Genomic DNA, 10,043 nt, shown 5'->3' with positions numbered 1-10,043 from the left:
CTAGTAATAAACCTGCATGGTATACATCTGTAGCTAGTAAAATTATAGCGACTGTGATTTTATTATTGTTTAGAAATGCAACTACCTAAAATCGGTCAGTGAATTGGACAACTGTCAATTGCCCCAGGGGTGGGGACAAGAAGCAATGTCAAATCCCCACTTGGGTTGTGGGGACGCCCTGGGGTGGGGCATGAAATTGAGAAGTGCATTACACTTCGTTGTCGGCTATGTTCAACCTGTTACACAGCAGTATGAATCAAGAACTGTTTGAAAAGCGCCTCTGCCATCAAAATAGCCACTATGACAAATATGGACGATTTCCGTTACGAAGGGAAGCCATCACGTGATATCGCCAAATAGACACTTTTCGCTGTCAGCAAAGATGAATGGGACACAAAGGAGGACACTGGTAAGTCTATGAAGAAGGCATTGCACGTACTGCGGTATGCCAAAAGGCACCTGTCAGGCCGAAGCGACGTTGACCAGTAAAAAAATTAAGCCCGTAGCCTTAGCCGTTATCGAGTTACGCTTGTCTGAAGGCATCAGTCAGTTATTTACTCGGTCAGTCAGTAGAAAATTCTGTAAATGATTTTTTAAAAATTCTGTATCAATTTATTGAAGGTGTTTCGGGTCGATCTGAAAGCTTGTTTGGGCTTAGTTTTACGTAACCAATGCTGCCTGATCGTCATCTGGGAAAATTGAGGCTAGTTTTTGGGTGATATTATTTCGTGGGCTACGCCTACTCCTTTGTGGTCCCTACTACACACTATTGTCGTAGTGTATGATTAATGTCTACTAGTATAGCTGCACGTGTAGATGACCTCCCTTGTTTCCTTGTTTTTATTTCTATGATCCCTACTGAAATATAAAATTTTCAAATTCCTTTTTATTGTATGAAGGCATACATACAGCAGGGCTGTCAAGTTGAGCAATCCAGAATGTGTGAGATTCTTCCAAGCCATGACCATGATGGAGCCGCATCATGCAACCAACTATCACATTTATAACCAGCAACCTAGGATTCCATGTCATTATGGTTTCCCTGTGCTGATTATAGCAAAATTGTTATCAGTGGCAGATCCAGGATGAGGCATTTGGGGCAAAAGCCCCCCCCCCCCCCTCACCTTGTGGAGCCAACCACACTTGAGTCTGATTAACATACTAAACTTTATGTCAGGATAAGATCAGTCTATAAAACTCATGAAAATATACACATTTTACTACCATTTATTACAAATTCACCTGAAACTAGACGTGAAATTGTCATCCTGCACCTTCGTGCGTACTAAGCGTCTCTAAAATAGTTATCGCGTTGATGTTGCTTAAAACATTTAGAGCCTTTTACACAGCTTTTAAGACTTCACAACCATCTGCAAAGTCCAAAAGACAAAAATCAACAGTGAGACACTGCTAAGAGGTGATTATTTGCTGTTTCAAAAATGCAGCAACTAGCAAGATAATCTGGCTCTCCCCAACCACCTACTAGTACTACTTAGCCTGTTTGTGCCCCTCCCCTTGCCAACTCCTGGATCCGCCCCTGGATGCCAATACATTAACACTGTACTCTAGCTATCTATTCTCTTACTAGCTACAGCTATACAAGTGGGTATGTTACAGAATAATGCACTAGTTGGGGTACTTAGAGATAATGAGTTACTCTCTAGAATTCATATGGAAAAAATTCATATGGATATAATTACATGAAAATAACAAGGATAAAACATCCTGACCACCTGGTAGACTCCTGTAAGTGTTCGAGCGTAAATCGGATGGCTGCAGGTTCGAGGCTACCTAGGTCCGTCCAGTCATGGATTTTTTCTCCTTTCTGCAACTTTTAAACACACTTTTAGTAGCTAAAGTCTTTGAGCAGGCTGTAGGATCAGGTGTCCTACAGACCTTCAGCACTTGTGCTGTAAAGTATTAAAAAATAATAACTATGGGCGCGGAATCTGAATCAACTAATCCTACCTAGATAAACTGTACTTCTGGCTGGTCTCACGTGTACTAGCATAATCCCATTCACTGAGAACTGCATACGATCCTTGTCAGTAATATCCATAGACATCTCGACTCAATAATTATGTCTGCATGCGATCTTATACATTGTTTCAGCATCCTGATCACGTGCAGCTAATCTCGACGAACTATCAGAAAACTGTTGAAAACTATGAAGTCTCCTGATTTCTGGTTCTGCTCCTGCTCATTACTTCGTGCTACATGGTGGCAGCATCCATATTATTTTGAATTTACGGACCACGTGACACCTGTACGTATTACTCTAAGTAATGCACACATCGTGGGCTTCATTGTTGCACGGGTGGTACTATAATATCTATGTTTGCACCAAGGAGTACCTTCTGCTGAGGAGACTTTTGAATTGCGTGAGATTGCGTGTGAGCGTGACTAAGATCAAGGTTGAATGTGTGTGTCACAAGCGCAATGCGTGTGACTTGACAGGCCTGGCATACAGTAGGCCACTGTATGCTTCATGTACACTTCATTAAGATACTAACACTTTGAATTGATTACCATGTATAATGTGTTGAAATCATCAGCTATTTTTGACTACAACAATTGGTCACAGTAACCTTTGTGAAAAGGAAAACTGTTGAGTAAAAGGAATTTCCTTATTAATTTTATTTTTCCTTGACATGATTTAGTCTACAATAATACAGTCTAGAGAACCCAGTTGTCATGACTCCCTTGGTGCATGCCTAGACTGTGTGTTGCTAGTGATCAAGTCACTACTGTGTCTGGACTTTTTCTGCATTCCTCATGTTTCCTGTATTCACAGGCTTCTCAGTCACAGGTCCCTATAGTGGGGTAGCATTAACAGAATATTGATTTGAACCCTGTACCTACCTTTTTCAAGTAGCATTGATGCTTTGATTGTAGTTGCTTTTCTCCAAAATAGCTTAGCCTTCATAGGGCCACATCAATTTAATTATTAGTTTCTCATCCTCCTGTACTCAAAATAGCAGTGTGGGAGGGTGGATGTTTATTGTATTTTTTACTAACCAAATAGCTGAATTAGGCTAGCTAAAAATAACTAAAAATGTGATTTTCTTAGATTGCTCTAACAAGGTACCAACTATAAAAGGTGTTAATTGGCCTCCCTTAGCCACCAGTGGTGCAAAAAATCCTTGATGAGGTAAGAAAAACAGCCATGCGAGTGGGGATGATAAGCTAATAATTAAGTTTATGTGGCCTAACTAAACACATCTTTCACATACATGCACTCTAGCATCTCCTTCTTTAAATGTAGCTAGGCTTGTTGTACTAAATGAGATCAGATCTCCACAAAAGGATGGGTCATATATAGTACTCCACAAATGAAATTGTGTCACACTTGATGGCCACAGATCTTATCTTTATTGTACAGTTAAGGATTTTTCTAAAATTAGACAATCCTATTGTTATCGTACAATGTAGACCATATTATTTCTCCCAAATCAGCTAGCACAAGACTGACTGAAAACATTTGGTCTGACTTACTGCAGGAAAGCAATTGTGCATGAATGTGATACATGTACAGTGTATGAAAAAAATGGTTTCATACTAAAATATTAAACTTGTAAACAATTATGTGTGATGGCCTTGAGCTCATTCCTAAAATGTATAAAAACAGGAACTACTGTAAGTTACATACATGCATAAGTTAATAGTATCAATGAATAGAATGCAGGAAAAGAATTTTATTGGTTTTAACATATAGCTACACATGCATGTGTGACATGCCACGTGCACGTGCGCGCGCGCACACACACACACACACGTGATACATAATTATTTAAGATTTCAACTGTTTTTGTATTTTTGTAGTAACATGGTCAGTCAAATGTGAATAAAGCCAAAGTTTGTTGAATCCAAAAAATACAGTAAAGGTTAAATAGTTAAAGATAGAGAAACAATGCAAACATACACACTGTATATACTATACCATACAAATATCCAAATTACACCATGTAACCTTAAGCCACAAAAAGTTAATTGTATGTTTCTGGTTCCCTGTCTGGTCATTTTTGCTGAATAAACTGCACAATCAACACACAATGAGAGTCAAAGTTTATACTGTTGAAAGTAAACACTCAAGATGCTATCTTATAATTCCATGTACTGTATGTATACTGTGTGAAATATGGTGCACCATGTTAAAATTTTTCTAAGCAAAATATAAGAAATGGATTAAGAAGTCTGGTTGGTCAGTCAATATTGTGGAGTTGGTGGGACCAGAAACTAACTTCGCAATTATTAGACTTGGAGTGTTGACCAATTTGCTCCAGGTTTTAAATTAATTTAATACTTTGTTTACTCAAGCCAGGTTGGTACTTAAGGAAATGTCTATTAGCTATATGGGATTAACCTAGATTATTTTTTGTATAACAAATTCCCACATGTAACTGCTTCTGAAATCATGCAATAGATATTAACTCTAGAGAATTTGTCAATTAAAATGTTTTTCCCTTTTGTTGATTATATGTAGGTCAGCTGACATTTCCTCTTTGAGCACCTTCCATAGTAGTGTAAAAGGAACTAGTATAAGTCTTCTAAGCAAACAATTTTTCTGCAGAATTTGTCCATTGGTATATTAATGCAATATTTCCTCATTAAGTGCTAAAGGATAGTCCATAATAATTAGCAGTTTCACAAAAGTAGGCACAGGGTACTCATTTTACCTACTCACCCCCCCCCCCCCCCCCCCCACACACACACACACACACACACACACTACCCAAAAGTGTATATACTATTAATTTTGATGTCATAGTGCATCTGAGTAACCATTGTAATGTATCTCCAGCAATCATTCAGACTTTTTATATAGCTGCAATCCAGCTGAGCTTCCACACAGTTAGCATTTTAACCAAATACTGGTACTGAATTATTATAAGTAATTTCTTTACACGGTGCATGTAAGGTGAACATTGTGTAGTAAGTGTAGCTAGCTACATAGCTACTGACATTACTTGTAGCCATACAAAATTTTGTGTATATATATACATTTGAGTAATTCATTGGTGGGATTAGTAACTTATGCCACTGTCAAGAGGTCAAGTTTACACTAGTTAAAACAGTCATTTAACGAAATTTGTTAACCTGCGCAAGCCTCAACCCAAAATTCCATGCAGAAAGGTATTTTTAAGTAATTAATCTGAGATCTTCCTGTTCTTGCAGAATACTGTCACTTTAGTGTCAATGAAAATCAATTATAGCTATGCATTATTGCTCAAAACGATTTAGCTCTTTATAGCTATCTACACTACAGTATGGACGCTGTGACAAAAATCATTCACAAATTTGCATAAATTCAGATACTTTTCTTGGTTCAATCTGTGATTGTAACAATCTCAAAAAAATCATTGAATGAAATTCCAAATCATTGTAACCTTGATCATATCACAAATTTGTGCATGCATGTATGTTGGTTCCCTGGACAAAAATAATGCTTGTCATGTAATTAATTCAAATTTATATGTAATGTTGCAATGATATTGAAGTTGAGCTAATGATAATGTTATGCACCAGAAAGCTTGCATGTTGGAAGAGAAGATTGCAATTGACAGTGTGATTTGTCCTAATCTCTAGATTTCCAGCTATCTACAATCAGAGGCTGATCCAGTGGGGTGGATGAGGTAGCTAGTCACCCGCCATTCCTGGCCTTGCAGCCACTCATACATACAATACTTTTGCTGGAATAATAATTATTCTATAATGCTAATAATCACAAAATAATAGCACCCTTTTGTCTGAGGTAATGCAATAATAGCTACCACTAAGTCTAATGTGAGGAGCTAGTTCACTCTTGAAAGAAAATATGGGGTCTGCTTAAGGGCTTACTTCATATACCATTATGATTGCCAGAAAACCATCCTAGGACTGCGGAATAAAGTTAGTAAGTTACATAAATTTTAGTCAGCTATTTAATAGCAATAAAAAAACACATAGTTTACAGAGTAATCGGCTATACAACCATGTAATGATTTCTGTGGGGTATGTGATTAGTGGGATGATAGTTCACATTATGGAGCAAACGTAAACTATCATCTACTACACATCACACACAACAGAGGAATGTGTAGTATGTGTACAGGTGTTACAGGTGATTTAACCACTTCATGATCATGAATCACAAAAGTGCAGTGCACAAGAGCTGCCATGCCACTCATAATAATTATGTGTGTACTAATGAAGCTAGCTAGCTGATAAAATTGCTTCCCAATGTAAATACTTCTGCTAACTAAGACAATCAAGACACTCAACATAAAATCTGAGTCAGCCCTTGGTTTATTTCTGGATCAGTTCCTGCTACAACGTTTGTTGCTGTTTTGTAAGGTAAGCTACAGCTAGCTATGTGCTTGCAGTGCTCAATGTTTTAATTTATTGATACAATTTTTTTTATTAGCTAAAAGTAAAATGTAGACCTGCATGTAAATAACGGCATAATGACCAAATCCTCTCATCCTCCTTCAATTTTCAATTCATCAAGGACCAGAAACAGGGAGCTCTAGGCTGTACTGATTCAATCAGATTAATGCATGTCTTTGTAAATTGTGACCACACAGCACTGGCATACTCCACAACTGGTCTTACCATAGACTTATAGCAGGCTTCTTTTACCATAGCTGGACAAGGACCAATGTTTCTTTGTAAAAGTTCATATATTAAAAGTAACTATTTACCTAATCTCAAGCTAATTATAAGCCCTTCAAATATCTTATGATGAAAATACAGTACGGTAGTACTGCATAGTAGGGTCTGCAGGAATACAAAATGGCTTTTCTGGCCAAAATATCACACAAAACTATCTCCTTCATAACTGCTTGACAGTATTGGTTAGGCATACATAAGCAAGCCCATTAATGTCTTCAAAGTGACTCAAACTCTTCCAACTAGTTTCTAACTTTAATTTTTGGTATTAAACTGAATTTAATCCCTATTAACTACTTGACTACCTGATTTGATCACTACAGGCTTGGTTTCTTTAGTCTACCTGCAGCCGGCTATACTAGTGGATATTTAATTCTCATGGCTGTATAATAGGAATTAATGTCTACTAGTATACAGCCTGTAGCTGCAGGTGTAGATGACCTCGCTTGTTTCCTTGCATTTATTTCTATGATCCCTACTGAAATATAAAATTTTCAAGTTTTTTGTTATAATATGATGGCATGCATACACTGCAGGGCTGTCAAGTTGAGCAATCCAGAATGAGTGAGATTCTTCCAAGCCATGACCATGATGGAGCCGCATCATGCAACCAACCATCACATTTATAACCAGCAACTTAGGATTCCATGTTATTATATCAGCATGGTTTCTCTGTGCTGATTATAGCAAAATTGTTACCAGTGACAGATCCAGGATGGGGCATTTGGGGCAAATGTCCCCCTCAACTTGTGGAGCCAGCCATACTTCAGAGTCTGATTAAAATACTAAACTTAGTCAGGCCAAGATCAGTTTATAAAACTCAATGACATGAAAATATGCACATTTGTGACTGAATTTGACAAAACCAAGCTTCGACGCACAAAGTTTCGTTAGGAGATATGGCGATTTTAAGTAATCATTGTGTAATAACTTCCCAGTGCCTACAGCTGTGCAAACAAAATCTGCACCAATTACTCATCTATTTACTAGCTATCACTGAGTGGGTGTATAAATTTCTGATACCCAAAATTTGCCCTGTTTTGGGTAGCTTTTTTCGAGCGGATAATAATATCACAGGTGATAGTAATAGGGTGGGAGTGTGGGTGGTGGGTGGGCTTAACATAGGAAAGTAAGAAGAGCATAAAATGAAGTAAGAATACGAATGGAATCCAGAGGCCAAGTTTGGGCTCTCCATGGCCCTCCATGGCCCTCAAATCACTCCAAATTTACTGAGAACACTATTGGCGAGCTCTCTGTGAAGTTTCAGCTCACTACACACCATTATCACAAAGGCATGGCCATTTAATGGCACTAATCTCCCACTCATGGCTTTGACAGGGTCGCAAGAAAGCTGCTACAGAAACCAGACTTGCCAGTCCTGAAGGAAGCACAGTGTGGAATATGATAGTGCAGCAATCCATTTCTAGTAAAAACGTAAGTTTGATTTTGTGTGTGGAAGCCTGGTTATATGAAATCCGGTCACATTTTACTAGCATTTATTACAAATTTGCCTGAAACTATCTGTGAAATTGTCATCCAGCACCTTCGTGTGTACTAAGCGCCTCTAAAATAATTATCGTGTTGATGTTGGTTAAGACATTTAGAGCCTTTTAAACAGCTTTTAAGACTTCACAACCATCTGTAAAGGCCAAAATTACAAAAATTAACAGTGAGACACTGCTAAGAGGTGATTATTTGCTGTTTGAAAAATGCAACAACTAACCCTAACCCTAATATGGCTCTCCCCAACCACCTACTAGTACTATTCAGCCTGTATGTGCCCCTCCCCTTGCCAACTCCTGGATCCACCCCTGGATACCTATACATTTACACTGTACTCTAGCTATCTATTCTCTTATTAGCTACAGCTACATGTAGGTATGTTACAGAATAATGCACTATATGGGCGTGGAATCTGAACTGCTAGCTAATCCTGACTAGATATACTGTACTTCTGGCTGGTCTCACGTGCACTGGCATAATCCCATCCACTGAGAACTGCATACAACTCTTGTACAATCATATCATAGACATCTCGACTCAATAATTGTGTATGCATGCAATCTTATACATTGTTTCAGCATGCATCCCATACCGCCGGATCTCGACTTCAGAGAACTATCAGAAAACTGTTGATAACACTTTAAGGTAATCCAAAACTATGAAGTCTCCTGATTTCTGGTTCGTTCCTGCTCATTACTTCGTGCTACATGGCGGTAGCACCCATATTTGAATTTACGGACCACGTGACACCTGTACGTATCTAAGTAATGCACATGATGCACACATCGTGAGCTTCGTTGTTTGCACCAAGGCGTGCCTTCTGTTGAGGAGACTTTTGAATTGCGTGAGTTTGATGACTGTGTGCGTGTGAGCGTGAGATAAAGGTTGAACGTGTGTGTCACACGAGCAATGCGTGTGACCGGCGTTGACTGGCTTGCAATGGCATATACGCAGTAGGCCACTGTATGCTTCATGTATGCTTCATTAAGATACTAACACTTTGAATTGATTACCATGTATAATATGTTAAATCATGGGCCATTTTTGACTACAACAATTGGTCACAATAACCTTTGTGAAAAGGAAAACTGTAGCTATAGTCTTGTGTAGAGTAAAGGGAAATTCCTTATCCAGCATTTATTTTTCCATGACAGGATTTGGTCTATAATACAGTTTAGAGAACCCATAAAATTCCAGCTATCATGACTCCCTTGGTGCATGCCTAGACTGTGTGTTACTAGGGATCAAGTCACTACCGTGTCTGGGATTTTTTTCTGCATTCTTCATGTTTCCTGTATTCACAGGCTTCTCACAGGTCCCTATAGTGGGGTAGCATTAACAGAATATTGATTTGAACCCTGTACCTACCTTTTTCAAGCAGCATTGATGCTTTGATTTTAGTTGCTTTTCTCCAAAATAGCTTAACCTTCATAGGGCCACATAAATTAATTATTAGTTTCTCATCCTCCTGTACTCAAAATAGCAGTGTGGGAGGGTGGATTTTTATTGTATTTTTTATTAACTAGATAGCTGAATTAGCTAGCTAAAAATAACTGAAGATGTAAATTTCTTAGATTGCTCTAACGAGGTACCAACTATAAAAGGTGCTAATTGGCCTCCCTTAACCACCAGTGGTGCAAAAAATCCTTGATGAGGTAAGAAAAATGGCCATGAGGGCGATGAGAAGCTAATAATTAAATTTATGTGGCCTAACTGTAAACACATCTTTCACATACATGCACTTTAGCATCCTTAAAATGTAGCAAGGCTTGTTGTACTAAATAAGATCAGATCTCCACAAAAGGATGGGTCATATATAGTACTCCACAAATGAAACATTTGAAATTGTGTCACACTTGATAACCACAGATCTTATCTTTATTGTACATTTT

The 10,043-nt window shown here is 38.2% G+C and overlaps 2 long non-coding RNA genes across 2 annotated transcripts; both read right to left on the bottom strand.

The window, feature by feature from the left end:
- Nucleotides 1–1,630: 1,630 nt before the first annotated feature.
- Nucleotides 1,631–2,515, bottom strand: LOC136236650 (uncharacterized). The gene is made up of 2 exons (XR_010692198.1): nt 1,969–2,515; nt 1,631–1,910 (listed from the first exon to the last, which is right to left on the bottom strand). It is a non-coding gene; the product is annotated as an uncharacterized lncRNA (long non-coding RNA).
- LOC136236658 (uncharacterized) lies at nt 2,516–8,888 on the bottom strand. The gene is made up of 3 exons (XR_010692199.1): nt 8,744–8,888; nt 2,863–3,609; nt 2,516–2,813 (listed from the first exon to the last, which is right to left on the bottom strand). It is a non-coding gene; the product is annotated as an uncharacterized lncRNA (long non-coding RNA).
- Nucleotides 8,889–10,043: the final 1,155 nt, after the last annotated feature.

Source organism: Dysidea avara, chromosome 1 (genome assembly GCF_963678975.1).
Source record: "Dysidea avara chromosome 1, odDysAvar1.4, whole genome shotgun sequence".
Lineage (NCBI taxonomy): Eukaryota > Metazoa > Porifera > Demospongiae > Dictyoceratida > Dysideidae > Dysidea > Dysidea avara.
This window is presented reverse-complemented; position numbering and strand designations above follow the sequence as displayed.